This window comes from Ambystoma mexicanum, chromosome 8, assembly GCF_040938575.1.
Source record: "Ambystoma mexicanum isolate Mex_15411 chromosome 8, UKY_AmexF1_1, whole genome shotgun sequence".
Lineage (NCBI taxonomy): Eukaryota > Metazoa > Chordata > Amphibia > Caudata > Ambystomatidae > Ambystoma > Ambystoma mexicanum.
The window spans coordinates 712,887,036-712,899,256 of record NC_090929.1 but is presented as its reverse complement, the minus strand read 5'-3'; positions in this window follow the sequence as shown (position 1 = coordinate 712,899,256).

Here is a 12,221-nt window from a genome sequence, read left to right as displayed (position 1 = left end):
TGGGTGCCCCTGTGACCCTCTTCCCCCACAGACCCACTTTGGAGGCTCTGGGCACTACGGCTTCCAAGGTGGGTCCATGGAGTTAGAGGGGCACAGGGGGGCCGGCAAAGTTACCATAGAGCCACATTGGACGCCGCAGGGGGCAAGGGGTGCAAACAGGGACCACAGGCATTACCAGATAGGCAGGAGCTACTACGACTTGGGAAAACAGGAGTGAGGTTAATATCGCATATGCATGTTTGTAAGGCACCAGTTGGCATGGGGACCTAAAAGTAGCTCCTGGTAACTGTTGGTTTTAATCTAACCGGGCTCTCCTAGAAATGAAGAAGGAGCTAAATACCTCACAGCAATTTCAAACACTATGTATGCTTATAATGCACCTGTTGGCCCGGGGAGCAAAATGAAGCTCCTGGTAGCTGTTGTAGGAGCCTCTGCGCTAACTGGGTGAGAGTAGTGTGCAAATATAGGCCAGTGAAATTAGTATGCTGGGAGTTTATTTTCTGTGAGAAATCTTCTGGCTTGTCCTTCTTACTTTCCAGTGTCACCGGTCAATACAAGAAAAGGAAGGCCCTACCAATTTCTGAGTTCCAAGCATGTGGCATCCGCTGCCGGTCTTGCCAAAGCCAAAGTCAGGTACAGGGTTTGTTGAAGCAAGCTCAAGCTGGAGCATTGTGTGGAATATTTCTTAAGTGGCCAGCAAGCATGTGCACTTCTGGGTAGCCATAGCTGGGTATCCTACAGAATGTTGGTTGTGCAGTTATTTTGGAGTGCTGTGAAATGGAGGGGATGTGGCAATGAAAGCTCGGTTTTCTGAAAAGTTGCCTGGTTTGTTTATCACAAAGCTTTGGGTAAAGCAGCTTTGGATGGTTCGGAAGGCTTACTTGAGGCAAAGGTGGAATTTCTTTCTTACCAGATCAACACTTAATGCCCCAATGGGTTGTGGCCATCACAAGCAGTCAGCAATGTCTTTTGCCTATCTTTGGATTTTGAAAACTACCCATATCTTCAAACAGGGATCCACAGGACATGTAGAATACTACAGCACTTGCAGTGTCCTATTAGAGGACCATGTTTTTCCAGCTCTTCATTTTTGCTTAACAGCCTTCTAGTGCATATTATGTTTTATCACAGATACATTTCTCTAAAACATTTGTTATCATTCTCAAATCCTACTGTACCTCATTTGGCACATAAAATGCAGGTTATCAACAAAGCAAGTGAAAAGGCATTAATGTGGGAGTTTACATGTTTTCATAGGCGAAGAACCCATTTTGAAATGGAGGTCTTCTTTTTGCCAAAAAACCAAAGTGTCAAAAGAAAGGCAGGCCCAGACATTGACACAGAAAATAAACCCAGCTAAATCCAGGAAGTATGATGCCACAGATTTACTTCCAGTGTGGTCGGAGGTGAAAGTAGGCCTACATGTGTGGTGTGTGGAGCAACTTTAGCTAATGAGAGCCTGAAACCAACCAAATAAAGATGCCACTTGGAAACAAAACAAGGGGATCTCATTGGCAAGAGCAGAGCCTTCTTTGCTCACAAGTTACAAGTAATCAGTCAGCAGAAAAGTACAGTTAAAAATATTGCTTCCATTCCAGCCAGTTTATTGACAGCATCCTATGGCATTGCCTACCTCCTTGCCAAAAATAAAAAAACATTTTCATTGATGCTGAGAAAGTCAGGGATGTCATTTCACAAAAATGCCAGGAGTAGCGGACGTGACATCATACGACCCTTGACCTCTGATGACATCACAGGAAGTCATGTCATTTGACCCCAACCGAAGTGATATCACGGGAAGCGATGGAACACGACCTTTCACCCCTGAACAAAATAGGGAGTGACACTACATAGCATTGTTCCAAAGTACAGTACGAAAAATATGGCTACGATATCACTATAATCTGATATACATTTCATATAAGAATGGATCGCTCTATGTATCATTAAGATCAGTGTGTATAGGCCCAAATTACCAAATTACTGTGAATGAAAGCAAACATCCATGGTCAAATGATAATGATGTGTCATTATATAGCACTAACGCTTAAGCGCTTTATATAGAACAAATATACATACAATATCACCCAACCTTTGTTAGTACTCATTTATTGACCTCAGAAGGATGAAAGGCTGAGTTGAGGTGTTTAAGATCAGACTAAATCAGTGACTCCCCCCTGAAGTCTGCCTGAAATAAACCTTTCATGAGTATAACAATTATTGTATAGAATTCCAGAAAGACAAATTATTTGGTATTCTTATTCATTCTTATTTAGGGTCACTGCAGAAAGTGTTAGACTCGTGGAACCCCTGTTCTTTTTTTGTCTTTTTTTAAGTGGCCTAATCAAGAAAGCCATCCACTCCAGAAGCAAAGAGCCACATGGCGCTGTCCCCATCCCAGGAGCTTGCATTTATTTTTAGGGGTAGCAAGGGAGACCACGAGTGTAGCAGGGGAGACCAGAGGGGTAGCAGGGGAGACCAGAGGGGTAGCAAGGGAGACCACGAGTGTAGCAGGGGAGACCAGAGGGGTAGCAGGGGAGACCTCAGGGGTTGCAGTTGCGACCCCTGGCAACCCCTAAATGACATCCCTGGAGAAAGTCATTCTACCATCAGCCATGGCCATGGGCAGGAGAATGGTATTGAAAGTGTAGCGGATAAGCTAAGAATGAGTCCACTGTCAGATACCACCATCAGACGCCTTGTGTTTGAGATGTCTGAAAATATCACTGCTCAATTAATCATACACCTCAAAACCAGTCTCTTTGCATTACAGATGGATGAGTCAACAGATATATCCAAAGAGGCTCATTTAATAGCATATGTAAGGTACTGCGGGCCAACAATATTAGAGGATATTTTGTTTTGTAAGGTCATGAAAACCAGGCAAACAGCATCACAGATGTTTGACATTTTTTAGGATGTCATGAGCAGCCACAGTTTGAGATGGGAATCCTGTGTAGGAATCAGCACGGATGGTGCACCTTCAATGTGTGGAGATAGATTGGGCCAAAGTGTTAGCAGTCGCTCCACATGTTGCATGGACACATTGCATAATTCACTGTGAAGCGCTTCCTGGACAATGAATTTGCAGATGTACTCAATTCAGCTGTAAAAATGGTTGATGCCATCAAAACACAGCCCACAAGAGCCCGTCTCTTTGCCATTCTGTGTACAGAAATGGGGGCAGAACATGATGGTTTGCGCTTTCACACAGACGTCAGGTGGCTGTCCAAGGGGAGAGTGCTGCAACATGTGTCCGAACTCTGAAACAAAGTGCAGCAATTCCTTTTGGATGTGGATGCTGGTAAAGCAATACAACTGTGTGATCCCCGCTGGCTTGGTTTCTTGCAATACCTTGCTGATATTTACCCTCTATGTCTTTGCAAGGGGCCAATTGCAATTAATTTACAATGAATACAAACGTTTTTCCCTTCAAGAGGAAGCTAGACCGCTGGAAAAGAACAATTGGAGCTGGGGAAGCAGTTCAGTTCCCATTGCTTGCTGAAGCAATTGCGGAAACCGAGTATGATATGATATGATAGGTTATTTATAACACACTTAATACCCAGAGGTTTAACTTGCTGCATGTCCTGGCACCAATAACAAGTCATTTAACAACATTAAGGGCCATCTCTTCGACAAATACTTCCCTGAAGAAAAAGCTGGCATCAATGGCTGGGTGATGCAGACTTTTCTGCAGAGGAAGCTCTGCATCTTCCAGTTGAAACACAGGGGGGAACTGATTGAGATGTAGTCTGGCAGTACCCTGCTATCTGAATTTAGGAACATTGTAGTGGGTGACTGTTGGCTAAAGGTAAACCTGGACTCTCCTACATCAGCATGGTCTGCTATACAATCTCTCTTACCCTGTGGGTCTTCTTACTTGTGTGAAATAGGGCTTTCAGCATTGGCTGTACATAACACTAAATACTGCACAAGGCTGTTAGTGGAGGACAACCTCAGTGTGGCGGTCTCAAAAATAAAGCCACAAATTCAATCACTTTCTGCAGAGGGTCAGGCCCACCTTTCCCATTAGTACTGTTTGCTGGTTATATGTCATTATACCGACAGAGAATTCAGAGTGGTACATTTCATTGCAACCAAAATACTGAATTGTTTTATGTATTTATTTTATTTGGGGGGTTCCTTCCAAACCTCCTGATTTTCTACTCTTATAACGCCACTCCAAACCCGTCCCGGCTCATTTTAACTCCTTACGCCACTACCCTTTATATACTTATTTAATCATTTTCAGAGTTTTTTGGTAATACGGTCTTCAGTGAAATGTACCACTCTGTTTCATTTTCGTTAAAATTACTGGGTATCGTGTTTGCTCTGTAAAATCAAATTGCCTTTCGCTGAATATACGTAGGAAGAAATACTGGAGAATTTTATGTTTACTTACACAGTTTCTATGTTTGCTTGGAAGTGATTGTCCTACTGTTGTGGAGTGTCACCTCAATATTATGGCATCACACACTTAGCAGCCAAAGCCCTTCTATATCCCCCCAAAAAATAACACTGACACAGAGGGGTGGGGCAGAAGTGTCTCAGACAATATTTATTTTTTGCTCAGGGCGGCCTTGTCATAAAAAGTTTGAAGACCACTGCTATATGGTGATGGGTGCAATTGTAACAAAACAAGAATTCAGTCCCTCAATACTGAGTCTTAGGGATTAGCCAGTTTCCCCAAAGGAATGAGCAAAACAGGCAACGGAAGTAAAGCAAAAGGCTTTATGGAACTCCAAAAAGTCAGGACAGGGTTCAAAATAAGCAAAACGAAAGGATGTCCCATGGAGGTCTATGGAGGGAAAGGTCCAAAAAGAACACCTTTCCTAACAGCATGGCAGCTTATGTAGCAGATCCGGTTGTGTCCTCCATTCAGTTCTATAGGGTGTAAAGTTCTCCTCAAAGGGATACCTACTTTTTCTATATTGGGAAAGGTGTCACTCGTTAAAGTACTCAAATACAACATTCAGTCCATTGCTTTCTATGAGCAAACTGTGAACAACTTAAACATCCCAAAAGTGTCCAAAACTTTGCTGCTTACCTGAAACTTTATTGAACATTTGTTTCTAGGTTTTGGTGGTACTCACTAAGTTTAGCCTCATTGTACTGGTGTTTCTTTACAACGCCTATGATAACTAATCTCAAATCTTTCACTCCCCCTCCCCCCTATCTCCCAACACAACCACCTTGGCTCTTGTAAGAGTAATGCATTTAATTGTATTAATTATAAAGTCAGTCAAGTATCCCACTCGAACACCTAAGCTGCGGCTCCATGTATCTGAATATGGTTTTCACTTGTGGTGTGCGTTGTTAAATATGTATTGTTATACTTACCAGTGAGAACAATCTACTGCTTAACCAACTCTTGTGAATCTTAAACTGTGCTTTAACCAAGCCAATCTCCTAAGTCTACGGCTACTGCTACGTCAACTCAAGCAAGTGAGTTTAATTACACTTGTGTTACACCTTCCAGACCCACTCAGATTGCCTTCCATGAACCCTTCACTTAAAAGGGTTCTGCAAAGCCATCCTACAGGTAGCCCGTATGTTGCACCCTAGCAAGTCCTTGGGTTAAGACTTACTAAAGGAAAGGAATTGATGAACCACGCAGGAATGCAAACATGTCAAGGGTCACACATGCATGACTTTCTCTTTTACACAGATACATATCTGGGACACTGCATTTCCTTTTATTTGCCCAGCAACAGCGATAGACAAAGTTTGAGCAATAGGTGGGCATTCCCTTTTTGTATGTTGAGTCTTCAAGCACCCCTGCTCGACTGTGGAGCCTCAGCTGCTCTGCCACATGTACCTCTAGGGGTCTGTTGACTTGAGAGTAACCCTGCTGTCACCTACCTGCAGGTGGATTGTTCAAAACCTTTAACTCCGGGGCATTGCCAGCAGCACTGTGCCTTAATATCTTTAATGCATCCATAACTTAATTACCATCAAGCCTTCAATGCCTTCATGTTGAAATGCATAGAAGTTAGTCATGTGTACAGGAAATTAATTTGCAATGCAATATTATCAAATACAGTAAATTATTTGGTGCTTGCAAAGGTTTTACTTGCAGTGCGTTAAACTGTATGTAGGCATCCCCACTTTCACAACTCACATCTGCTTTTACCGCAGTAAACCCTACTATTTTCCGGATACAAACATCCAGGACTAGCAACTGATCTAGTCAACCCACACACCACCCTGCAAAGATGCACATAGCCTGCAGCACCACTGTGGCAGCACAGCACGGATAAGGTGCAGCCCCGCCTCCCCCATTAAGCGGCTTTGTTGTGAAATACATCATATCTTGTCAACACTTCTGCATCTTAAATCCTCCACTGTAAAAGTGCGTGTCAGCTGGCCATGCATGTATGAAGCACATGTTGCACATGTCAGACCGCAATCCACCGGAAATACAAGTTCGGAGCCCGCCTGCACTCAGAAAGCCTCTGGCGCTACAACTCCAATTCAATTCGGACCAGTGCATCATAAAAGACTGAACTGTAAACAGAGAACAATGTTTTTTTCTTCTCTTTTTTTATAAAAGAGAAATTGATATTACTTGCCGATGGTGATTATTATTTTATTCCTAATATGGCCAGGACTGGCGACCTGAAGATTAGCACTTTCCCAAGCCGCCCTTTAACCGTACAAACGGGAGAGGTCACTGCAATGATAATACAACACGTATGACTCAGCCCAAGGGCTGAGCAGAGCACTGGTGGGAAAGGGTTTCCAGTCTCTGAAGATCACTGAGGCCGTTTTCCTGGACCACTGTGAAGCAGACCTCGCAGAGTGGAGCCCTCTCTCTTGTTGACGGAGGGTGTGAAGCAGACCCCACAGGCTGGAGCCCTCTCTCTTGTTGCCGGAGGGTGTGAAGCAGACCCCGCAGACTGAAGCCCTCTCTCTTGTTGCCGGAGGGTGTGAAGCAGACCCCGCAGACTGGAGCCCTCTCTTGTGAAGCAGACCCAGCAGACTGGAGCCCTCTCTCTTGTTGCTGGAGGGTAGACTGGAGCCCTCTCTCTTGTTGCCGGAGGGTGTGAAGCAGACCCCGCAGACTGGAGCCCTCTCTCTTGTTGCCGGAGGATGTGAAGCAGACCCCGCAGACTGGAGCCCTCTCTCTTGTTGCCGGAGGGTGTGAAGCAGACCCCGCAGACTGGAGCCCTCTCTCTTGTGGCCGGAGGGTGTGAAGCAGACCCCGCAGAGTGGAGCCCTCTGTCTTGTTGCCAGAGGGTGTGAAGCAGACCCCGCAGACTGAAGCCCTCTCTTTTGTTGCCGGAGGGTGTGAAGCAGACCTCGCAGAGTGGAGCCCTCTCCCTTGTTGCCGGAGGGTGTGAAGCAAACCCAGCAGACTGAAGCCCTCTCTCTTGTTGCCGGAGGGTGTGAAGCAGACCCCGCAGACTGGAGCCCTCTCTTGTGAAGCAGACCCAGCAGACTGGAGCCCTCTCTCTTGTTGCTGGAGGGTAGACTGGAGCCCTCTCTCTTGTTGCCGGAGGGTGTGAAGCAGACCCCGCAGACTGGAGCCCTCTCTCTTGTTGCCGGAGGATGTGAAGCAGACCCCGCAGACTGGAGCCCTCTCTCTTGTTGCCGGAGGGTGTGAAGCAGACCCCGCAGACTGGAGCCCTCTCTCTTGTGGCCGGAGGGTGTGAAGCAGACCCCGCAGAGTGGAGCCCTCTGTCTTGTTGCCAGAGGGTGTGAAGCAGACCCCGCAGACTGAAGCCCTCTCTTTTGTTGCCGGAGGGTGTGAAGCAGACCTCGCAGAGTGGAGCCCTCTCCCTTGTTGCCGGACGGTGTGAAGCAGACCTCGCAGACTGGAGCCCTCTCTCTTGTGAAGCAGACCCAGCAGACTGGAGCCCTCTCTCTTGTTGCCGGAGGGTAGACTGGAGCCCTCTCTCTTGTTGCCGGAGGGTGTGAAGCAGACCCCGCAGACTGGAGCCCTCTCTCTTGTTGCCGGAGGGTGTGAGGCAGACCCCGCAGACTGGAGCCCTCTCTCTTGTTGCCGGAGGGTGTGAAGCAGACCCCGCAGACTGGAGCCCTCTCTCTTGTTGCCGGAGGGTGTGAAGCAGACCCCGCAGACTGGAGCCCTCTCTCTTGTTGCCGGAGGGTGTGAAGCAGACCCCGCAGACTGGAGCCCTCTCACTTGTTGCCGGAGGGTGTGAAGCAAACCCCGCAGACTGGAGCCCTCTCTCTTGTTCCCGGAGGGTGTGAAGCAGACCTCGCAGAGTGGAGCCCTCTCTCTTGTTGCCGGAGGGTGTGAAGCAGACCCAGCAGAGTGTAGCCCTCTCTCTTGTTGCCGGAGGGTGTGAAGCAGACCCCGCAGACTGGAGCTCTCTCTTGTTGCCGGAGGGTGTGAAGCAGACCTCGCAGAGTGGAGCCCTCTCTCTTGTTGCAGGAGGGTGTGAAGCAGACCTCGCAGAGTGGAGCCCTCCCTCGTGTTGCCGGAGGGCGTGAAGCAGACCCCGCAGACTGGAGCCCTCTCTCTTGTTGCCAGAGGGCGTGAAGCAGACCTCGTAGAGTGGAGCCCTCGCTCTTGTTGCCAGGGGGCTGCAGTTGGGCCCAGTAATAAACTGTTGAGAGTTTAGGCGCTGGTGTGGAGCTCTTTAACCTGGAGTTAAATGAATCTAATGCAAAAGGAGTGTTGGGGTGTTTTCCAAACACGAATTTCGTGGAGCTGCGTTCTTTTGTTTCTTCTTTTTTTGGAAGGTACTACTCCAGCCCTACGTTTTCCTTTGCTTTCTGGGACTCGCAGGGCTGCGTTTATAATAAACCAAGGACTCAAGGTCCCAGAATGCCAAGAAAATAAATATACGACTGAACTAGCTTCACCCAAATGAAATGGGCATGTGGGCATGTATCGAAAAAAACAAAAAGTAGAACAATCTACAATAACTGTTTCTTAAACTAACATTTTTTTCCAAAAATATTCATCCCAGAATATAGTACATTTAAATAAAAAGTCCAATGTGTGTGGAAAAGGGTTCAAGATTTTTTCAGTTTTCATTTTGGGAGCATGCATGTCCCATACCATTTTCTAGGTGTTCTGCTGCACGTGCACGCTCCTACGCATTCTGGAACTTGAAGTTTGGCTTGGGCGCATCTTCCAGATGACATGGGACATTTTGGCATGTATGTCACAGAATGCCATATGATAAGGGTGGGATAACTGAAGCGTTTTTATATTTAAACACAAAGTGGTGAAGTAGTTCTGTTACAGAAAAGGAGGACTGCTAATCAGACCCAATGCCAAGATTATAGTGCTTACATGTACATTTGCTGAGACAGCCTCCGGCACCCTCGCCACCAGCCCTTCACTGGTACAGGGCAGGTTAAAATGTCAGGTATGCATGTCTTGCAGGCGCAGGTGGATTTTAAATCTTCTACACCTCTGCATTCAAACGTAATAACCATAGGCGTTAGTCAGTCTGGTGGCACATAGATCTTTAAATATAAACCATTCTTGGTTATGGCATGGTGACTACTAAGTGCACACAATTATAAAGCCACAGCAATTTTATATCACACTAGTGTCAGCTCTGTGAACAGGACTGCAGCTGCGGAGGGACTGTTGTGTCTTAGTATCTGGTCAACCTGTCTCCACTACAGCCATATGGAACTATAGTCAGGACACTGCCCCTTTGATTCTTCTGCAGGAAGGGTAACACAAAGGCAGCACTGGTATATCAGTGAGAATTGATTTCCTATGTAATCCACCTGCTTTTTACACTAGTAAAAAAAAACAGAGTGCATAGGAAATCATTGTAAATGCTGTCTGCCATGGGTAAATGACAGGTGGCGTTTACTCATTTTGTACTGCAGAGTGCAAAACAGAGGTTTAAAGAGGCATCCCCCATCTGTTTCCACTTTTCCTTTGCACCTGCAGTGCCAATGATGAAAATTGTCTTGAGGGCACCTGTTGAACATAAACGTAAATGTAAGCTGTCCTCTCTGGGCAATATATTACTTTTTTTCAAAATTAGCTCCATTGTATTTTTAAATAGCTCTTCACGCCAAACTCTTCCCACTTCTAAGCACTGTAATGATAGATGTTAATGATAGTAAAAGGCAAAAATAAATTACTAAAACCAAGTTAGTTTGAGTATCTCCAACGGGCTAGTTCCTTTAAAAGACCAGATTTGATTGCAGAGAAAGACATGGAAGATTTTTTACTAAAAAAAGTCGACCTACAATACTACTTTTTCTGTCAGAAATCCCATACCCTTGAAGGCAACCAATGGAAAATGCTGAAACTTAACTTACTTAATAACCAAATTAGGGGGAATAAAGTAAGTTATGTTTCAGCACCCAACAAGACAGAGAGCCAGATTCTCAAAACCTTTTTTGGCGCAAGTGGTGATATGCACTAGTGCATCTCATCACTTGAGCCAAATAATATGTGCCCAATAATGGAATTTAGGAACAAAGGCCGCACTGACCTTATACTTCTCCATCTTCAGTCACCAATGGTAAAGGGCCTCTTTCTAGAGTCAGCGGCATGTCTTTTGTCATTAGGCTTCGATGCAATTGACGGGAGAGGGCCCAGACTCCAAATCAAACATGCAAAGGATGGGGAGAAAAGTCCAGACAAGTTTTGGGGGAAGATCGGGGACACAGGAGGGACAAAGAAAATCATCCCCTAAGCAACAGGGAAGTACCATTTGTCCCAGATGGAAGATTACTGAAAGGGCCTGGTTTGGGGCTATTTCCGTCTTTAAAGGAAAGAGAAAACCTGGACCTAATAGTCAACATGGGAGGGCTCGAGTCTTCGTTCCGGTGTGTGTCAATAAAACAAAAGCGACCAACCCTTTACGACTGGACCGGTGTGGGCAGCTCCGAGAGGCTCAGTCAGTCGAAGAGAATGCTTAGCCACGAGCAGGAGTGGAAGCGGGCCAGCTTGGACTAACACTGGTTTCGTGGAACATGAGAGGCTTCTCCCATTTGACAGATAAAGGAGACACCACCTGGTATGATGCTGATTTTATTTGTCTTCAGGAGACTTGGCTTTCCAGGAATCCATTTCTCGAAAGAATTGGTGTCATTTCGCAACCCAGCCATCCGTCCACATGTTCGTCTATCCACTGGTCTGTTGACCCTGATAAGGATCAGAACTTCTTTAGAACCTTTAAAATCAATCAGCCACGGGCCCTTCATTCAACTCACTATCTTAAAACAAGTTCTCAAGACAGCTTCATCCAAGGCCCCTAGAAATATTCACCTGGCACTGATTCACTTGTATTGGAACCCAAAGAAAAGGGGTGAGGATCAAATGTTGGTGGACACCGCAAAGACACTAGATGAGGCATACACGATGAATAACATTGAAATTTGTTCTATGTGGGGATCTAAACCTGCTGTGTGGAAAGGGGCTAGAATCCTTTACCACTGGGCTTACGAATATCATGGTCCAAAAGAAACAAAGACGACCACGATGGTCTGAGGTTATGAGATCTCGAGACCTTCACCTACTCAATGGTGTCTTTGAAAAAGAGAAGACCTGTAACCCAACGTGGCATAGAGGGCAACACTCCTCTGTAGTAGAATATGTTTTTGTTTTTCGAGAAGCAAGATGGCTAACATCAGATCCTTGGAAGTATGCTCTACTGAACAAAGTGCTCGTAACTTGCTTAGAGTCCAGTGGAACATCGAAGAGAAGCACACCAAATCGCCCTAACCTTGCCCCTTTGAACTGGACAATAAAGGGTCAAGCCTTAGAATTAAAAAACATGATGTCCTGAAGTTGGGTTTCACATTAAAGAAACAACTAAAATCTACAGAAGACGTGGCCTTAACATCTACAGCAAATTGTATTCCTTTGCTGGCTATTTATCGGAAACCTAACACTCAGAACCATGCTAAGCAGGTTCTCCACAAACATAGTTATGACACAGTTAGCAAAAACAAAATCAGCCCTGAGAAGAGAACTGAGATTGATAAAAAAAATCAGACCATCTCTTGATCAAGGAAAATGTAATTAGACTGAAGAATACCTACAAAAACTGGGTGAAATGGAGGAAGTTTGAGAAGACCAGAAGAGACGCACAGCTAATGTTTAGGACACTGTCGAAAAAAAACAACATAAGCGATCTGCGGTCATTCATCAACTCTACGAGACCAAATAAGACCTTACCCCTTTTGAACAGAGTATGAGAGGGGAATAGGATACAGTTATTTAAGTACTTATATACAGACCCGAATACAGGTGCATTGCCGCTAAA